The 20265-nt window shown below is 38.8% G+C and overlaps 1 long non-coding RNA gene across 2 annotated transcripts in view; it reads right to left on the reverse strand.

Moving 5' to 3' along the window:
- Positions 1-7480: 7480 nt before the first annotated feature.
- The window catches only part of LOC142361133 (uncharacterized), a 47993-nt gene continuing 35208 nt past the window's right edge, over positions 7481-20265 (reverse strand). For both annotated transcript variants that reach the window (XR_012763663.1, XR_012763662.1), the window contains one exon: positions 7481-11985. This is a non-coding gene — a long non-coding RNA (uncharacterized LOC142361133). The remainder of the gene's footprint in view (positions 11986-20265) is intronic.

Raw genomic sequence — 20265 nt, forward strand, 5'->3', positions numbered from 1 at the left:
GATCTGCAAGTACCCAGGTAGAGAAAAAATTATAAAGGCGTCTTTAGATTCCTATCACTCGCCATTTTTAAATCAACATTGGATATGCCCTAGTTCACACAAAAATGAATTCATGGAAATCTTACCATCTGTGTAACTGAAGGTCAGAATGGAATTGTCATTCTGGGGCCTTCTGACATCAGACTCTGTTAAATGTTCATCTCACCCAAAAACAGACAAATTTTAGCCATCTTCAAGGACTTGGGCAAGAGTGAGACAACTACAAAATCAAAAACATAAGTCCTCAGAATAGTGATCTTTTTAACTAAGATAATATTTAGTTATGAAAAGATGCACAAATTGATAGCCCCCTTAAGCTACTAGTAGGCTGATAGTTTATTTTTGAAAAATTTTTATAAACTGATCAGTTACTTCTATGCCAATTAACTTCAGTGTCTTTGCTGATACTAAAACAAGGGGTATTGCTGTGTTTTACTGAACATATTCTCTACCCTTCAGTAAAATAAAACCCCTGAAGCATACGTCCTTAGCATATTTTGTAAAAAATAATTAGGCAGAAATCAAGGCCAACTAAATTCAGACTTGTGCCTTTACTAACAAATGCAGAGTGTAATAACCTGGGTCTTACTTTCCATTCAGTGAAGCAAAATGCTGAGACTTATCAACTAGTGGCATAAAAAAAAAAAAGATTAATCTAGCTTCGCCTTTAAGTGGGTCAAAACCTCTTTGGTTCAGTTCCTTGTTCTGAAATTTTGGCAGAAGGCTGATACCTATGGGAGACGTCCACCCAGAGATTTCCAGCCTTAGCAGAAGCTTAGGCAACTGGCAACGCTTCGACCCTCTGTAAATTATTGCGCATCCCTAATCCTCAGTGGACACAAGTAAAACCAATGAATATTTGAGGGATATTACAAGATAAGATGATATTGGCCTCGATATCTTACCAAATGACAAAACTACATTACAACTCAGAAAAAGTCTTGGAGAAGTTCTTTTGAAAAATTACATGCTTCCCAGTGTGTGGGGTTTACTCATTTACATGTATGTTTTCTTGGTCCACACAATGTACTGGGATAGCAGAAGGAAGTTTGTGAGACATGTAAAATCAGCTCCAGGACTTGTGCAAGTAGAGGAGGGATTCTAATATTTTGTGGCACAACACTGATATTAAGGCATATGGTCTCAACACAGATCATCCTGTTGGGCTGCCACTGTATAAAGGGCCAGTGGTTTGCTGTAAAAATGGAAAGAAAACTCCTAAAGAAAAGCTTGTGTTTTGTTTTCTTTTGTCCTTTACTGTGATATTTGCACTATTTGACTACTGAGCTGAAGAAGAATCTCTACCAATTTTCAGCAGCCTTTTACAAATGGATTCTTGACCTTTACAAATGAATGAATATTTGTCTGGAGGTCAGCTGAACTGAGTGTGCCATACCCAGATACATCTGCAAGTACTGTAAGCAGAGATCGGTTCTGAAAATAGGATCCACAAAAGGTGTTGCTAAGTGAGTGTATGTAAAAACATTTTTGTGGCATGCAGTTTAAAACCCTCTGTCTGGTATGGAAATCAGAGAAAGAAGAAATCATAAGTGTTCCTGTAATTGCAAATAAGCATTCATAGTTATTTACACCTATCTTGAAAGGAAAAAAACCTTCAGAGCGAGTTTATTTTGTGTGTATTACAGCTGATAGCACTCACATTTGTCTAGGACAATTAACTTAAAATGTTTCACCGTTACAGGGTTAAAAACCCCTTATGTTTAGTAGGATAAAAATGTTAATAATCCACAAAATGCAGTAGGTGTTTACTATTATATTCTGCTTACTGCAGTCTAAAAAAGAAAGTCACTGAGCTAATTGAATTATAGAAGGAAGACGTCAGGAACCAATATTAAAAGAAAATTAGTTTTGACTCAGTCTATACTTGTGCTGAAGTAATGATGAGTAATATGACTTAGGTTTCATTTGTTCAAAGTCCACAACATAATGTGCATGCTCAGCAAAATAAAAATATACATCCAAGCAACAGACTACTATGTGAAAGTAATTTTGCATTGACTGACAACATACGAACCTTGTTTTTTCACACTGGATGAACTTCTGGCTTACCACTGCTTGGCTGGGCTTCCTATTTTTGTCAGTAGCAGCACAGGAAAGTAAGCAAAATAAAACCAAGAGTTTGCTGTTATTCTAAAAGCAAAGAGAAGCACTAGAGAATGCCTGCTCGAAGCGCAATGTTAATACTGGCACAATGCAAAAAAACTGCAAAGTCATTTCACTGAAGATTTAATGAACTTAAATGAGAACACTGCTGTTTAATGGACTTTATGCAATGGTCTGAAGCTCATCCATTCACAAGAGAACTGTTCACAGGGCTAGCTCGGTTTGGCAATTTTGATTATCACTTTACATCTGCCTCTTTTGAATGGAGCATGGATGCAGCTGATCAAAAATAACTTGCCTTGTGCTTGACTTTGTTCCAAGCTGGGAAGTGAAATGCACTGAGCACCAGAGAGGGACCTCTGTGCTAGTGTGAAGTCATGGTGAAGTAATGGTGTGGAAAGGCCTGTAATAGTATTGGCCTTAGGTAGCCAAGCCTAGAAGTTCTCATCTCCAGGCATTAAGAGTTATATCCTTCCTATCACTGTTGTTACCCACATGAACCCAACTGAATAATTCCTGTCTTCTGAATACTTTCAGTGGAAACCAGGAAAGGAAAGTATTGGTTTTGTCCATTGCTGATCCACTGTTGGTCCTTGTTGCATCTTCAGACAAATGTAGACTGCCTTTGTTTGGACTTGACACCTGGGCCAACGTTTAGTATCAATGCCATGTAAAGAGACATCTGTGTTTCTAGTGTTGGATTGGACCAGAGCAGGGCTTCAGGTAATATAGATTTATGTGATATGAATTACTACCTACTTCTTGCATACATCAAAATGTGTATGTTTAATGTCTGGTTCTGAGTATTATTAATTAATTTCTTAAAGTCACAGCCTACTCCAAAAAAAGGCAGTGAAGTCCTGAGCAAGATTTGCAAGGGACAGCGGGCATGTTGCTATTATAAATACATGATCTGAGCTATAGGAATTTAGTGCCACAGGACATAAAAAATGGAAACAGCAGCACTTAAACAAAGGTGTAGCTGGAGTGGCAGGGGGATGCACATCAGTCCAAATGAAGAAATGTAGAATGGAAGAGCAAGGAGGGAACTCACGGGTAGGAAGAAGTTAGCAATGCATCTGTGTGAAACTGAGCAAACAAACTGAAAACCTTATTTCTGTTCCTGTAGGATTACCTGATATAATCTAAAGCACAAAATAATTCATTTCAAGAAGTGAGATTGGTCGTCAGCTCAAGGTACTCTGCTGTCACGAGTTCCAAAAGCAGGTTTCTGTCTTGCCACACTTTACTTTTAGAAGGCCTCAATACAGCAAAGTATTTAGGCGGGTATTTTATCTAGTATCTGAATGGAAGGGATGTAAGAATGAGTTTAAATAGTTGGCTTACTTTGTGCTCTTCAAGAAAGGAAGGAGTTGAGAAGAAAGTTTTCTGCTAATTTGTTGGCAGAACAATAATGTAAAACATTCTGCATACACATATGCTCAAGTTCCTCTGAAAAGTCCCACCAGTACAGAAATATATATTTAATATATATATAAAAATTACACATAAATATTTTTATTGTATATATTGTTATTATATATATATAAAGAAACTGCAGATAAGTATAGAGTCTCAGTGCCCTGGGGTGAATATAAGCATTTCACAAAGTACTAGGAATGTTGATATGTCAATGTCGGGATCACAACATCAGTGGGTCTCCCAAAACGGATTGTATTCAACTCCCTCAAAAAATGAGGGGAACTTTTTCTATTACTTTAGTCATAGGCACTGAGTGTAGGAAATTAAATACTAATACTCAGAATAAGGGATTAAACATGCACATTTTGACGTTTGCAAGACATAGCTAGTAATTGATTCCACATCAATGCACATTACCTCAAACCCTACTCTACTGTTAGATACAATGAGGCAGTATGGAACAGATAGTATTTCAGTGGAATAAGTTATTAAGAAGTTAAAATATGTTTTCTGTGTCTTTCGTGATTGCTCTCTCAACTGAGATGACCTTCCTCTGGTACGTGTGTTCCAGTTGTATCACAAGTGCCATTGAAGAGGGTGGGATAAAACCTGGACTCTTGCCTTTTTCCATCTTTCTAAAAATACTGTTCCATTAATAGCATAGTATTCTCCCAGACTGCCTATCTGTTGAGATGAAAAAGGGAACTCACAAAGCTACTTTTGTGTTAAAGTAGACAGTTCTGATAAAATCAACAAAACTGCCCATCCTTTTGATCTAATCAATATTATTGCACAAGTGCTCAGGATGTCACGCCTTTGGCACACTTCCACTTTTTTTTTTTTCAGTTGTTTGATACCCTGATGCCAAATGCTGTAGGCTGTCTGGCAGATTAGACACTGCAGTTCCCGATTTCACCACTGATTTGTTGCCACAAGACTCATCATCTGAGCCCTAAAAACTGAGGGTCCTTTAACCTGCTCTTTCCACAACTGTACATGCCTGCTTGTTCTGTCCTGTCTCAGTGGAGCTACACCTCCAGCCCTGTACTTGTACTGAAGTTGTTTTACTTCAGAAAGGAGCACCTCTGCTCAACGTTTAAAATGCTGCTTTAGACAGTGGGGAAGAAGCAGCTAATTGTAAGAAACCAAATACACTAAAGAGTCATCAATAGGAGGGGCTGAGAATTATTGCAAACAGATGAAATATGAAAGAAGAGAAACAGAAACAAGGAGAAGACAAATGATAGGAAAAGAAGAGTCAGGAACAGTAGAAGAAAGAAAGGTTCAAACAACAGAGAAAGAAAGGTTCAAAAATTAGGCTTTGATGAAGAAAGAAAGCTTTGATGGATGAAAAAGATGAGGCAAGAGGAAGATAGATAAAATGGGTGATAAAAGAGGAAAGGCAAGAGAGAAAGAACAGTTCTAGGGAATACGTGAAAATACATGACTGTTACCTCTGACAGTCACATACTTTTCTCACTAAAAAAGAATGGAAGAAGAGATGGTAGAAGACATCAACAGTGTCAGCCCACAAGACTAATTCATATCAAAGATAATGTTCACTGGCATTTGGGAAATCCACGTTCAAATTTATTTCTTGCAGATTCGGAGCAGGAATTTGATTGCCGTTCTTTCACTGTTCAGGCTGTGTGAGCAAGTCTGTGCCACACAGTGTTGCATCACCTCAAGATGCTGGACTGAGCTCTGAATGGAGTAGTATTTGCATGGAAAGCAGCACGGCCACCTAACACAGCGTTGCAGCCACACTAAGGTACCCTGCCTTTCAGTAGGGTTCTTAGCCTCCACAGAAGGCCCAACAAGCATGGGCAAAGTGTTCCCAATGCCCAAGGTAGCCTGTTCTGACATCCTTGTATGTCAGCACATTGTGAAGTATAGATGTAATTCCAGCTTTTTCTGTTGAAGCCATTTCATTTCCCAGAAATATTTTAGTGCTCACAAAGCTACAGAGCACGTGAGAATGATAGCATAGATTTTGAGCCAGTGAATGCTTGCATACCAATAACAATCACAAATACAATGCCTTTTTCTGTATAAAATAAAAGTAGGCTTATCCAAATCAGTTTCCAGGACTGGAAACTTTGAAAAAATTCACAAGTTCCCCTTTATGGAACCATTTTGAACAACTTTTAATTCACATGCCAAATGTTTTAAGAATTGAACATTTTCATAATTAAATGACATTTTGTTTTAAATTAAAAAAAAACAAAGTTTTCCAAATGTGTGACAATAAAGTCTGATGTCTTAGCTACACATACTTGTTCCTTTGAGAAAATAAAGTCTCAAATACCCTAAATTCCACACTCTGGAGCAATTTAGGTCTCCTTAGAGATCACAGTTTGAACTACAAATGCAATAAGGGCTGCATCCTGCTGTAACTGAAATCCTTCCTAAGTCTACTTCTGCTTTTCAAACTCTCTAATTTTTCATTAGATCAAGAGTCACACATTTTTGTTGGCAGTAAAGCAATCCAATTTGAACTGCCTTCTGTCTTCAATAGGAATTTTCCTGAAGTACAGAAATAAAAATGTAAAACTTTGCTGTGTTTCATTACTTTCATTCTTTTGAACATTTCTTCTCTGAAAGCTCTGTGTGAAATTATTAGAAGCCAGGTTTTGAAATGCTTGTGAAAGTAGATGCATATATGGGACTCAAAGGGCCTTATTTAAAAAAGAAATTTTCCAGTTACCCAGATCTCTGGTTGGTTATGCCCATTCAAGGATACAGAATCCATCATTCGTATGATTATTTTTACATCTGAACTTTTTTTTATACTAGATAGACTTGAAACTTTCAGGGTCATTTGCCCAGCATGTAGTTGAATGTCCTGTGCTATAGATTCCAATTAGCAAGACCATGTTCAATGGTCCTACACCACCAATGCTGTCTAACTGCTTTCCACTTGGCTTTATATGTTTCTTCTTTGTTGCAGCTGCAACCAGGTCTATCTGCCCTTTGATAGAAAAATTTCAATTACCCCAGGGAGAAGCTTTCAGCTTTATTAAGCATTGAAGTCTACACATTTGTTCTTCTGTTGAAGAGCAGTTCAAAAGGAGAGTTTTTGAGGAAGTAATCTGATAAATTAGGATAAATCTTGTGGACTTTCACTGCTGATGTTTTTCCGATAACCTGAGCCGAAGAATCTGCTAACTCAATGTACGGTTAAGCATTTCTTTAACACTTTTAGCCTCTGACAGATGTTTCTTATACTTTACAAGTAAATGGCTCTTCAGTGTTTTTTGAGACTGCTGTGCTCTCAGCATAAAATTGATGTCACAGAAGGCTGTGTAGCTGTGCTCTAGCCTTGACAGACAGCGACAGAAAACTGTTCTCCATCTGGTAGCTTTGTACTGGCTTCTGAGTAAACTAATGGTTTCCTTTCTTAGATGATGGGTCTCAACTCATTGCCTCCTTGTTGCCAAGAGTAACCTTAGTTATCTAAGAAAAAGCAAGGACTGCATACGCCAGAGCTCTAATCTGCCCTCACTTTGTTGTGCTTGGCCTCTGAGGGGAGTGGGGTGGCCAAGGGACATGGAAGAAAGCTACCAATAACACTATTGTAAGTCACGTCTCTTTGTAGATAAAAAAAGAGCTTCTTTTCCTAATGCTGTCAATCTTGTATTTTACTTCGTTGGTGGGTTCATTTACACAAGTAAATAAAGCTGTCATTTATGCTTTTTAATGTTTGAAAATTCCACAAAAGTTTCATGTCAGTGGTTTGAAATCGAATCTTTCATTATTGTCTCTATCTTGCAAATTAATTTATTGCTGCATTTGAAGTCCTAAATGCCTCTTGAGAGAGCTGAACGTACAGTCTAACAATCTACCCATAAAGAGCAAACATGAGTTACACATTTAAAGAAGATAATCTTTCAGTTGTATGAAAATCCTGTCACTCTTGATTTTCGGTTTAAGCTTCATATAATAAAGCCTTTCTTTCTGGTTTCAGAAAAGTTTTGGTTCTTCCTCACTCATCCTTGTTCTGAGTGGCAGAGAAAAATGGCACACTGAATTGAGTCTGTGAGAAGGGCACGCAATTAAATGAAATATCACCAAACTAGAAGAACACTGGAGTTCTTGGATGGTGTATATTTTTGTAGGAATCCTCAATAAAGAGTGAGAAAGAAACAAATATCCATGGGCAGAGTCCTCCAAACGCACAACCCCACCTAAGTCTGAAGCTGCAGCATGCCTTTTTTTGAGTGCTATTGAGTAACAGCCACTATCAGTTTCAAACACAGGTAGCAGAATTTACATAAGCAAATCTCATCTGGCTAAATACTGCCCTATAAATATACATATCATAATCTTTTATTACACACAAGATTATATTGTCATAATACATCAAAATATTACAACTGGGATTTTGAATGAATTACCACTCCTCATTCCCGTGCATCCCTCATAAGGCCAATATGCCACCTACACCTCTCTTACAAGACACACACATCCTCTGCTGTCCCTCTGGACAGAGGCGTTTCATTTTTTTGTCAGCAACTCAACTAGCAACGAATACTCCCACTAAAACCAAAACAAAATTGAAAAAAAAGAAAGAAAATGAAATCCCCAAACTGTTTGCTCTCTCTTAGGAAAACGCTGTTTCACGATGCAATAAAAAATATCAAGACAGAGGAAAAATAATTAGGATTACAGAAATTAATTTTATATCAAAGTCCACAGAAGGACTCCTGTTGACATCAAAGCTTTGGCTTCTCTTTGATAATGAGATTACACATCATGCTTGATTTTCTCCATAGTCTTCTCCGCAGAGTAATGTATTACCACTGTCTGCCAATGATTCTGCTCAAAATTCAATCAGTTTAAAGCAAAGGATATATTTTTTGTTTCCACTGGGTTTGGAAAACCTGCGACCCACCACCTGACACCATAACCCTGGAGCTGAAACTGTAGCTAGAGCTTGTGTTTCCAGTGTTTCGCCATGTTGTGCATACATGGTATTTTAGGCTTTCACTTCCAGTCAGTCAGGACCTCTGCCTTTCGAATTTCAACTTGTATCACCTACCCAGCTTCATTCAATGCATTTGTACAATGTAACTACATGAAACTTAGTAAACAGTTCTGTTGACAGGACAAAAAAGTGGAAAAAAATGCTGTCCCACTCTCTCACCTGGGAGGGTCTGAAAAAATTAGCTGGAGTAAAATGCAGTTAGAAGGCAGTAGATAAGACTGAAGATAATTTGTTTATGAAAAAAACATATCTCTGCTTATCCCCTTATCAGAATAAAAATATCATAAACCACATACATACCCAGTCTTACTTTGATACTCTCCATTTTCTAAACAGTCTGTTAATGTAGTCTGGTGACATTTTGACACGTAACCTTTTAAGAGAAGACTTGGTAAGCTGTAAGGGAGTACTGTCCTTTTGAAGCTGTACTGGGCTCAGGTGCCGAGTCACTGTTCCAGAGTTCAAGGTATATGTTGCTGAATACTGATGTTCACACGAGAGGGAAAGCATTGGAGGAAAGTCTTGCAGGTGCCAGACATAAAGATGTCTATATTAAGACTTATGCTGAATTGTTAATTTTTAGTTATCAGCAAAACCAAGTTAAGAATCTGTGTGCTCAGCTGAAAATGTTATTGGTGCAGCTTGTTCATGCCTCAGAGATAACAGTTGCTTTCAGTATGACATACTGAAATTTTTTTCTCCTAGGTTTGAGCTCTTCAGTTCAAAACACACTGCTCAAACACACTCTGCTCAAACTTGGTTACTAAACAAGCAATGAAATTTTTGATGTTTACATCAGTGTAAGATCTACTGAATTTTCTGGGATTTGGGGTGACTCAGTGCTGCCTGTGTGCATTGAGAGGAGAAGGAATTTTAAAAAGCATTTAAAATCCAGTAGGTGCCGCCCAAAATGTTTGTTAATGCTGAACCCAAGCTGTGAAGATCAGAACATGGACTGAAGAAGATCATCATCCCAGCCTGGGTATATCTACCTGTAGCTGGAGAAGGCCAGCTTCATCCTCCATATGTGAAAGCACTACAGTCCGTGGTGGGCTAGCAGATAGCTCTTAGGCTGGAGCTGGCCCATAAGGTATCTCCATCCTTGCCCAGCCTTTCCCTTTCCTGGCCTAGACCTTTTGTCTACTTCTTCCTCCTCCCTCCTGCAGCAGCCTTCTACAGACACAGAAAGTGAGGCTTAGTAGCAGGCACTTGCAGGGGAAATGAAAGCTGACTGGTCGGCGAAGAGGAGCAGAGTGTCACTGCTTACTCCATGGAGGTGGTGGCAAACTGTGGAGGAGATGAGCACAGAGGAGATAAGCATGGTGCTGCCGCCTGTGCCAGTGCACAGAGGTCGAAGGATGCTGGAGCAGGTTGGGGCAGGAGAGCTGCTGCCTGGTGAGGCCGCGAAGGTGGATCTGACTGCAGTGTGGAAGGGGAGGGCAGCCGCTTGCTGGGAGAGGGGGGACAGGCTGCGACTGTGGACGGGAGAAGCAGGTGCGGGTTACAGGGCTGTAAAGCAGAGATCCAACTCACAGCTCCCAAGGATGCCCGTCTCTGCTTTGCATCATCACACAACAGCAAGAAGCAGGTGAAGAAGACTTCAAATGACTAGAACTGCTCTATCAGAAACTGTATCCTGATCAATATGACAGATTATTTGGTTCAGCACAGTGCTTTCACTCAAATGGTACTTCCTCTTCCTGATGCAATGATCTACAATTTTATTTGAGTAACTTTTATTTCATGGACTTCTAATGAAAGATCCTGTCATAATCATCGATACCAGGGAACAGTTTAGATCACCTGCACAGAAGTCCCCCTCACTACATAACCTCCACATGCTATTAAGCAAACATCTCTGTATTAATCAAATATTAGTTGGAGAATTTCCCTGCTCTTAGTGATATTTCCAAGGCACTAACATTAGAGAGTGTCCACCAAAGGCAGGCCGAGGTGCTGCTGAATCACTTTCTTCAGGGTTTCCGGTTACCCAGTGTAGCCTGCAGTGTGAGACACTGAATGGCCGTGCCTGTGTGTTAGAAATCACAGGAATGGTGTACAAAGCCTAAGGGGGGAAAAAAAAAAAAAAAAAGAAAAAGTGCTGGAGAACACTTCAAAGAAGCCAGGCTCTGCTGCAAGGATTCTGTGACAATCTCAGCCAGTGCTTTTCAGCATCTTCAGTTATTGTCTCATTTCAGTAAATTAAGACACCTCTATGCTTGATCATTATAGTAGTTCACCAAGCAAGGAGTAATTTATGTCTCTCTGGCTATCAATGGTACATCACAGGCTGAGAGGACCACTTCAAGGAGGTGGCATTGTGTCAGCAAGCCAGGCACTCATGCACATGCAGAAAATATTTGTGTCTTAATGCATTTTTTCCTCTCCAAAGAAAACATACTTTCTATAGCCTTCTTGTATCATTCCTCTTCTGCATTACTCCACTTCAAGATCTTCTTTCTAGAACGTGTCTTCAGTCCTTTCTCCATACAACTAAACAGTAGGTCAGACAGTCTATTAGAAGTAAGTCTGTTACAGTCTCAGGCACAGGAACCCCCCTTTAAAGAAATACTCAAAGCCGTTGCAATAAAGCGGAAATATACAAAAAGATGAACACTGCTGATTAGTCTCTTGCAGTATATAGCTGCTATTCAGCTGACACATTAAATGGCGGGCAGAAAATAACACTACTACTATTAGTAACTACAGTAATATTACTATGGAGAAGGCAGCAGCAGTCCTTGCCCTCGTCCCATCAGCAACATCAACTGGCACCAGCTAATGGGATCTCTACTATCAAGAGTTGTCCAAGCCTTAAAAGGATCTATTCAAAGCAGCAGAGGAACAGAGAGATATTATCCAGGTGAAGGATACAACACCCTTACTTTCACTGTGCTTTTTCATCCCACCAGTAGAACAGCTTTGTGAATCTGGCTACAGCACGGAGGAAGTAAAAGAGAGAGAGAGAATGTGCACGTACATGTCTTGCAAAATTAATCCCACAGTGTTAAGTTCAACAGGAATCTCATTTTAATAGGAAAAAATACTATTTCCATGGAATCAGCATCTCTCTGGAACAACTCCCCCAGCAGGTACTTGTACTTACAAGACAAGTGGCTAAGCTGTGCCTAATCCTCACAAAACTCTGATCTCACACACATCACTGGCTTGCAGCCATGAAGTTATACAGGACCGCCAAAGACATAAAGTGTGTAGCATGCTTCACAGTCCAAGTGGCATTTGGCATTCACCAGAAAACAGAAACCTCCGCAGATCTAATGGCAGAGCTTCAGAGCAGTCTCTGCAGCCCAGTGCACGGGCTTCTTTTTGCCTTGTGAAGAAAGCCTGCAGTGAAGCACAGTACCAGCACCAGCACTTGGTTCTTGGATTACTTCACCTCTTCTTCTGAGAGACTGTAAGAACAGAGAACAGAAGAGTTGAAATTTTTTTGCAATCTTCAATATTTGCTTTTTCCTTTATCTACTTTTATCCTTGCTTTTCCTTGGTGAGAGGCATCCAAAATATTTTTTTTTAATTTTAGGATTTGACAATGCAGTTAGGCCTGTTCATTATAAGCAACTGTAGTTGATCTGGGAAAAGTGCCAGAAAAACTTTGTAATAGTTTTACGTTGACTGAAACATTAGTCTAATGTGCTTACTTTGAGAAAACAAAGGTATTAGCCACCATAAAGGAACTGAAAGGAGACCTTCCTATCTTTCTCGTAAAGTTTTGTTCAGGTGCTAAAGGTTTTTTTTTCATTTCCCTATCACAATATTAACCACTTCTGAGTTACAGATTTAGCAGACTAAATTCTTTAGGGTTTAAAATCAAAAAGCTCATAATGAATTATTTAGAGTTTGCAGTCAGTCTTTGGAAATGATGATTTGATGATTTAATTAACTTCATGATTTAATTCCAGTATGATATATCAATAGCTAACAAACATCTATTTATATAACAGAATACTCCAGTTGGTATTCATTTAGTAAGTGGACTGCATTAACTTTCACTTTAGCTTAATACTGGTGATACCAGCTCGATTTTAGTCTCCTATTTTCATTTTTTTCTCTCCTAGAAAGATTTAATAATTTTAAAAACAAAAGAATACTTTAATTAATTTTTTTTTTTTCAGTAAGCAGCATAGACTGAGAACCTTTCCATATTGAGTGAATATTAAGTGATCAAGGAAAAACCTAACGGGCCCCCAAATTAGTGTTTGGGTCTCTCACATAGTCCTACTCATAGATCACACTGGCAGATCACAGTCAGTCATCTCACTCAGCACACAGATTCGTACCTTTGAATAAGGCACACTCCCAAAACATGTCAAAGGAATCACTGTCATAGTGTGACTCTACCATGGCACGAGGCCACAATCTGTTTCTGACAAAATGTGCTCCTAACAATTCAAACTGGACCAGGCGATACCCTTCTCAACTCTCAAGAAGCCTTCGAGACTGAGGATAATACACCAGCCAGCTGGAGAAAGTGAGCACCCCATTTTCCTTAAGTCCATCCTCTATCTCAGCAGTAACCTCCACTCTTCCCCCCCTCCCCCAAAGATAATCTCTTCATACACTAGATTTCCCTTAATATCCAGTGCTTACACTTGGTGATGCATTACACTGCCTATCGCGCAGTCTCTGGTGGGCTCTTTTGGCTATAACAGCAGTAAAATCATTCAGGGTAGACACCTGCAACAATCCGAACAACAAACTTGCTATAATTAAATAATTCTCTGTAGAATTTCATGTAACCTTACTTGGCAGAAGATGATTTGAATATAAAGCTATTCCTGGACTGCCTGAGCTTTTCATCCAGCTGGGTCCTTGTCTCCATCAGAAGGGGAAAAAGCAGGGGACCTGAGGATATATGGTTCCTCCTCCAGTCCCTCCTACTTCTACCTCCAGATCAGCCTTCTGCTGAGCTGGCACCTGGGATGCTTTCTATTCAAACAATACTCAAAATGGGTTTTACCAAAACTTCGTATAATCTAAAGGAAATGGCTTCTTTTCACCTCAAAGTCCTTTGACCAGGCTTACGCATACAAAGTCCTTCTGAACTGATATATGCAAAAACTTACAATTTAAAGACTGAAAACACGACATGGTTACTGTTACTGCCTTCTCTTGCAAAAGCTGCAATTCTCCTAACACAAAAAAGCAAGATCCATGCCAGGTGTGCCCAGGCACAGGTTTTTCAGGATCAGTGCGGTGCACCCAGCTGGAGAGGTGCTGTCATTTACGTTTCCCACACATCAGTTCTCCATTAGTAAAACCCAGAATAATGTTCTGAGAGGGGTAAAACATAGCCTTACTTCAGAAGTGATTTACCTCTAATTGTATATGATATTTAACAATAATTTTTAGGTTTTTGCCGTCTTTTGTGGTGAGGAAGTGCCTGCAGGAGATCGCATTGTGACCTCTGCAACTTTAACCTCCAAAAACTTGAAGGAGCTGCGTATGTGGACACAGCATGAATACAATGAAGCTTATTTTTCTGTATTTCGTGATGCTGCTGCCATCTAGAGTACAATAGTAATATTGTGTCACGAAACACCATCAGCAGTATTTAATTAATCGATTATGTATTAACAGTGAGCAAGTATAATCATAATCATACATTTTTTCTCTATTTTGTTCCACTGCTGCCACCTAGAGTTATAAAACAAGTACATTATTTTTCTAACTAGAGCTATTTAATTAGTGGCTATTTATGTTTGTGGGTGATACCTTACTTTTCCACAATTTTCTGATTGCTTTGGCTTGTTTCTTTGTCCTGAATGTCGGTATAATCCAAGTATTGCATCTAATGTTCTCTTTTATAAAAATTAACAAAGTGATTAAGCTAAATAATTAATTTTTTTAAAGGTAATTGTTAAGTAAGATTACATATAGAGAAAATATCTTAGGTCAACCTGACATTTTTTCTCTGGTTGGAGAACATCATTCATCATAAAAATTAGACATAGTATTCATATGAGACCCCCTAATCACAATTAATGGGGGAAAAAATAGGCTGCCATTGTCATTAACGACAGACGGCTGCTGTTGCTCCTGTAAAAAAACCTTTTATTTTTTTTTTTTGTGGCACAGAAAGCAACACACATGCCTTGGGGGTTGTAAAACAATCAATAAAAGAAAATAATGAATAATAGGTTACCAAATCTGCAGTCACTAGTGCATGTGACCTCCTTGTATATTTGAAGGTTCAAAAGAAGTCTCCTTTGATGCCTAGTAGGTAACTACAGAAATTCCTGGAAGAAATCCTAGGCATTCTTGTTCTTTTAGCCTATTTAATTTTTAGACAGCTTTGGATGACTGCACTGGAGGTAACAGCAACCCTCCAAGATCAAACATCCGCCAACTCTTTACCTGGATTGTTCCTTCCTCTTTGCTGATGTAATCACTTTCATTATCCCTCTTCAGGTGGCCTCGACAGCTTACTTTGTTGGGAATCCTTAGCTTGTCATGTCTAGTGGAAACAGTAGCACTTTCTATATCTTTGTTTGACAGCTCTATTACAGTGCCTCAAAACTCAGGAATTTAATACATAGGCCTCCTCAATATCTCTAATGGCAAATTTCATGAAAAAAACCTTTTCTTGGACTTTGATCACAGAACTTTCTCTAGCTGGCTGTTCTTGGTTCCTAGTTCCTCTAGCTGTGCCCCTTGCCTTCTTTCACCTACCTATAAAGCAAAGCCGATGTCCTGGTTTTGTCTTTTCAAACTATCTTTATGAAACTAGTCACAGCTCTTGTCACAATGGCTTCACCCTAACAGCAACATGAAAGTCACGCGTGCTTCTGTATATCCTCCAAATAGCTCGCCCCAGGAGGACTGCTGCAGGTAGCACAGGTAGCCAAATGAAGCAAGGTTTTATTCTCAGGTTGGTGTCATTTGTCTTTTTGGTTGTAACACGGAAACTTTTGAATAATACATCCCATCAGCTCCACTATTTCTCAAAGAACATCCTTGGCATAAATGCATAGGTATTTACCGATTTAAGCAGAATCAAATATGAAGCTCAGATATAGAGCTGGCAGAACCAGAAGCTTCAATATGATCTGTAATGAAAGCTACAGATGAAAGCTATTAACAGCATGCAGCGTAACAACAAAATATCTCATCTCTGCTTCTCTTCTCATTGCGGAAATAAGGGAATTAATAATGGCATGAAAGATCAGTCTGAAGGAAAGAGCCCCAAGTGTCCAATATGTATAAAGGATGAAGAGTGGGTGGCGTGGGGATGGAAAGAGCCCCTGTGAGGCTGGAAGGATGGACTCACAACTGGCGATGTCTGGGCACTGGGAGGGCACCCATAGCATCTGACATAGTGAAGGAGAGGGGCGGTTCGGGGCATTCCTGAAAATTTAACAGAATGGCAAAGTGGTGGATAGGCCCTTTGCAAGCTAAACAGACAAATATAAAAATTGCTTCATGCAAGGAAAGGCCTAAAAAGCGGCCTCCTAAAGTATTCCGCCCCCTGAATAGTGATTACCATATGAGATTATACAAGAAAAATAATCCCATGCAAGCCTAGAAATAGCCTTTGTGTTAAAATACAACAGAAGCATCGGCAATAGGCTGTTGTTATCGCCTAACCTCAGCTATATCTGAATAATGATAAAAAAAAAAAGTGTAAACTACATAATCACTACTTCCAGTAGCTATTACAACCTCTCGCTCATATGGTATAAATCCTTCTAGACTATCCTGAGGTTTATTGAAGGAGCTTCGATTCTTCCTGTAAAATTGACCCAGGGGTGAATGATAATACACGACTTTTATGAGCATGGACTGTTATATTCAGACAAGGTTATCAACCACTGTCTGAAATGTATCTTTTTTTTCAGTTTGAAATAGGGGTCATTTGTTAGGTTTCTTTTGGTCTGTGGCAATAACCATTTTGGGACCTCTTGTTTTTGTTAGGTATTGGCAACATTTTTCTTTTTCTTTGGTCCCTAAGTCTCAGATCTGATAATTCTAATAAGTGACACTCTCAGTTTAAGAAAAAGGTATTAGTTGTTGGTACTTTGTTTTTTAAAAGGTCAGTATCTCTGGTATTTATGCTGATTTTTCTTCTAGTCCTTGTGACCATAAAAGCCAGGGTGTATTATACTTCCCCTGATACAACAGAGAATAATAACAATGAGGCAGTTGTAACTTGTAAACCATTATCTATGAACTTGCATGGAATCCCATGGCCAAATTATGATAACCCCTTTTTATTCAGCATATTCTATTATAACTCAATATTTTAAACGAGAGTTGATCAGAAGATTGCACCATTGGGTGACCATCTAGCAGACAGATTCATCCTGTATAAGCTTTCTGAGTGGTTTTTGTGCTTTGTTAGACTTAAAAAGTAATCAATCATTTGTTTCTGTAACTTCCATAAGGTTTTTTCCTGTGCCAGTCCTCCTTGTAGCGGCACATCAGTCACACTGTCCTCAAGCTCCAGCCCGAGTGGAACATGCAACCAGTCGTTGCCCGGGCACCTCAGCATGTAATGGTCCTTTTTAAAGGCTCACCTTGTTGCGTGCAAGCGTCCCTTCCTTTCGGTGCTGTGATGAATTTGCCAGTGAATACAGCTTCTGTGTAGCTAGTATAGGTAATCCCTTTCTGACATTTAGTCCCTGTTATGTATCGTACAGCCTGTCTCTCAAAGTATGGGACTAATTAGTTTTACTTCAGATAAGCAGTCCAGAGATACTTATTCTTCTTCTAGAACCCTAAAGATTCAGCTCGTGGCAATTTGATGGCTTTTAATTGCTGGGCTGGGTTAAGGCTAAAGAAAAAATTTGGAAAGAGGTATCTACTAAGAACGGATGTAACACTTCTGAACCTATTTTACTAAGTTGGCTCCACTCAAACTAATGGCTTTTTTTTTATATAAAATAGCAATACTTCTACATTTCAAAATGCACTCATGGTATCTGCAACTATCTTTGGATCCTCGTCTTGTTTTCTTCAACAGTGAGCTTATTATTACCTTAGCAGATGTCTGAATTTATTCAGTAACTATTATTTTAACCCCTTAACTTTCTTTTGGTGTTAACAGTTCAGCACAATGGAATTGATATCAATATGTTACCTTTTGCTAAAAGCACACAAAGAATTTATCAAAGTGCTTAAGAGATTTAACAAAAGCATTTCAATCCTGATCAGCAGACAAGGTCTGCCCAACACACATAGTTGACAGTTTGATTCTGCAGCCTGCCCTTCAATCCAAATTCACATGGGATCTCTGCTGCATTGTTTCAAGCACTATTTTCATCTTCTTGTAAGGTGATTCAAAATGGCTCAGACATAAGAGTTCCCATTCTGTTTACATTATTAAACAAGCATAGCTTTTGCTTTTGACAGTAAGTGGTCAGGCTCATAATGCCTCTAGTAATTATCTTTCACTGAATGCCAATATTTATTTTGAAATTTACATCCAGGAACTAATCAGGTGCTTTGAAAATGTGTTTAGAGCCTGAGAGAGAACTGCCCCCATGCAATCACAGCTTTGTCCTCAAGCTGTTTGTTAATATATGTGTGTTTGCTCTTATACCTTAACAATTTTTCCTGAGTGGTGCATGTTTGCATTGTATAAGGAAGTCATACAAAGCGGAGAAAGGTAGTACAATTTATTAGACCAAATGCTATAATGGGGAAAAAGACAAGCTTTCCAGTCCATGCCCCATCTTTGGGTTTGAAATAGACCCAGCAAAATGTAAGCTGAGGTTTAATACAATTATGCCAGCTAAGCTAGACACACTATTGCATCCGTTTTCATGGACCAGTTTTGAAATATTTTACAGTTGCCCTACATATATGAAAACCAATTTGTCCTTCTTTTAAACCTTTTGCTAACTCTGTTTCCTGTAGTTGTGCTAAGGTATGCATTTCTAATGAATGCAGTTCAAGTCTGTAACTGCTAACACTGTCGTTTGGAAAGAAGACTTTTTCAGTAGCTCTCAAAATATTCAGTCAATCTAATGCAACAATTGCTTTGGTATCTTTATTCTTTTTGCCATCAACATTTGTCTGATCAACCTCACATTATATAGGTTCATTAGCTAGGCCTGAACCATAATGATCAATGATCTTATCCAACAGTTTATAATAAAGAAAAAGTATTTCTGCCCAGTAATGTTGTTCATCAAAGGAGTCTCGCAATACATTCCCTTTAAAACCACTGCACAGCAAAAAACAATGTTCCAGTTCCCACTTCTGGGATTACTTCTCTACTTTATCCCGTGACTGATTGTTCAAAAAGACATTTTTGGCTGCAATGGGTTGCAATGTAACCACTGACTAAAGAATCACAATCATCCGTCCTTCCTCTGTCTCAGTAAATGTCTAAACTGCAACAATCTCTGAACTTCAGGCAGAACTTCTGGCATTTGGAGAACTTTAAAGCGTGTACAGCTATGGGACACACAAATCTCTGATGTTCGACAGCTACTACATGGAACATCTGAGGAGATCTGAAGACATTTCAGTAATTAAGTCCCACTTTAAAAACAAAGCCCTCTCTAGATCTAATTCTACAAGAAATAGATCATAAATTCCACCTAAGATTTTTCATCAAAGTAGCCACAGCTTGTATCCCAGATATTATCAGAATTTTACATACTTGGGGTTTTTTTTGTTGTTGGTTTTTAGTGTTGGAGTTGTTTCACAGATTTTATGAAGTTTATCAGCAGGCAGTGTGAGGGAAGGGTTTCAGTATCCACATTAGCTTTGAATAAACTGACAGTCTCCAAAAGAAAGCCTTTCCTGGTTTATTGCAGTAGTCAAAACTCTGGATTTTGAACTAAATTTTACTATATAGGGTCTTGGTGTGTGTTTAGGTTTGTCCACTTTATCGGTGGATATTCTGTGAACTCTGTCTGTGGTTACCTACAATTGTGGGGGACGGGGCTCAGTGAATTAGGTGACAGCTTCGAATTCTGTGCCCCAAAGTTCCAGCTACTTTGAGGTATAAAAAAAGTAAAAAAAAAATCCCAAACCCGAGGGTCAAAAAGCCCTAGAGTTCCAGTGGTTTATCAAAATTTTTTCAAAGGCAAGACTCTAAATCTTTGAGAATTTAATTCTGCTTAGCCATCAAAAAACAGTCAGCTCCATCTCCAAGCAAAGGCAGACTCTTCAATTTAAACACAAGTCCAGTCTAAAACATTAGATGCAGGACAGCACCATCATGTTGGTCCCCCTAAATGGTTCTGCTGAGATGAAAACAGAATTTTGTACAATACTGCCAGTAAGCCCATAATTTCAGAACTGAACCATGAAATGTATATATTTATCAAATAGCATCAATGCTAATTTTTATTGATTGGCAACCGCTTTACTGCTACAGCAGGCCACTAACAGAGTCACGCTTTTCTAAGCAGTGCTAGGCATTCCAGGAACAGCCAGAAATTAAAACTAATAGCCTGGAAAGCCAACTAGCATCTAAAAAACAATAATTGGTAGAGGTAGTGCAATCCTTAAATTTCTTCCTCTATCAAATTAAATAAACAGAGAGTGCTACTGCAGGAAAAAAAAAAAAGCTTTATGCACTTGTTTAAAAAGTCCAGACTGCAGTTTTGTCTACACAGGGGACCTACCAGATACCTATCATTTAGGTATTCCAGTATATTTTCTGTTGTAGGAAATTTTATTCTAAAATAATCATAATTCTATTTCAGAAGAATTATTGT

Source organism: Opisthocomus hoazin, chromosome 4 (assembly GCF_030867145.1).
Source record: "Opisthocomus hoazin isolate bOpiHoa1 chromosome 4, bOpiHoa1.hap1, whole genome shotgun sequence".
NCBI lineage: Eukaryota > Metazoa > Chordata > Aves > Opisthocomiformes > Opisthocomidae > Opisthocomus > Opisthocomus hoazin.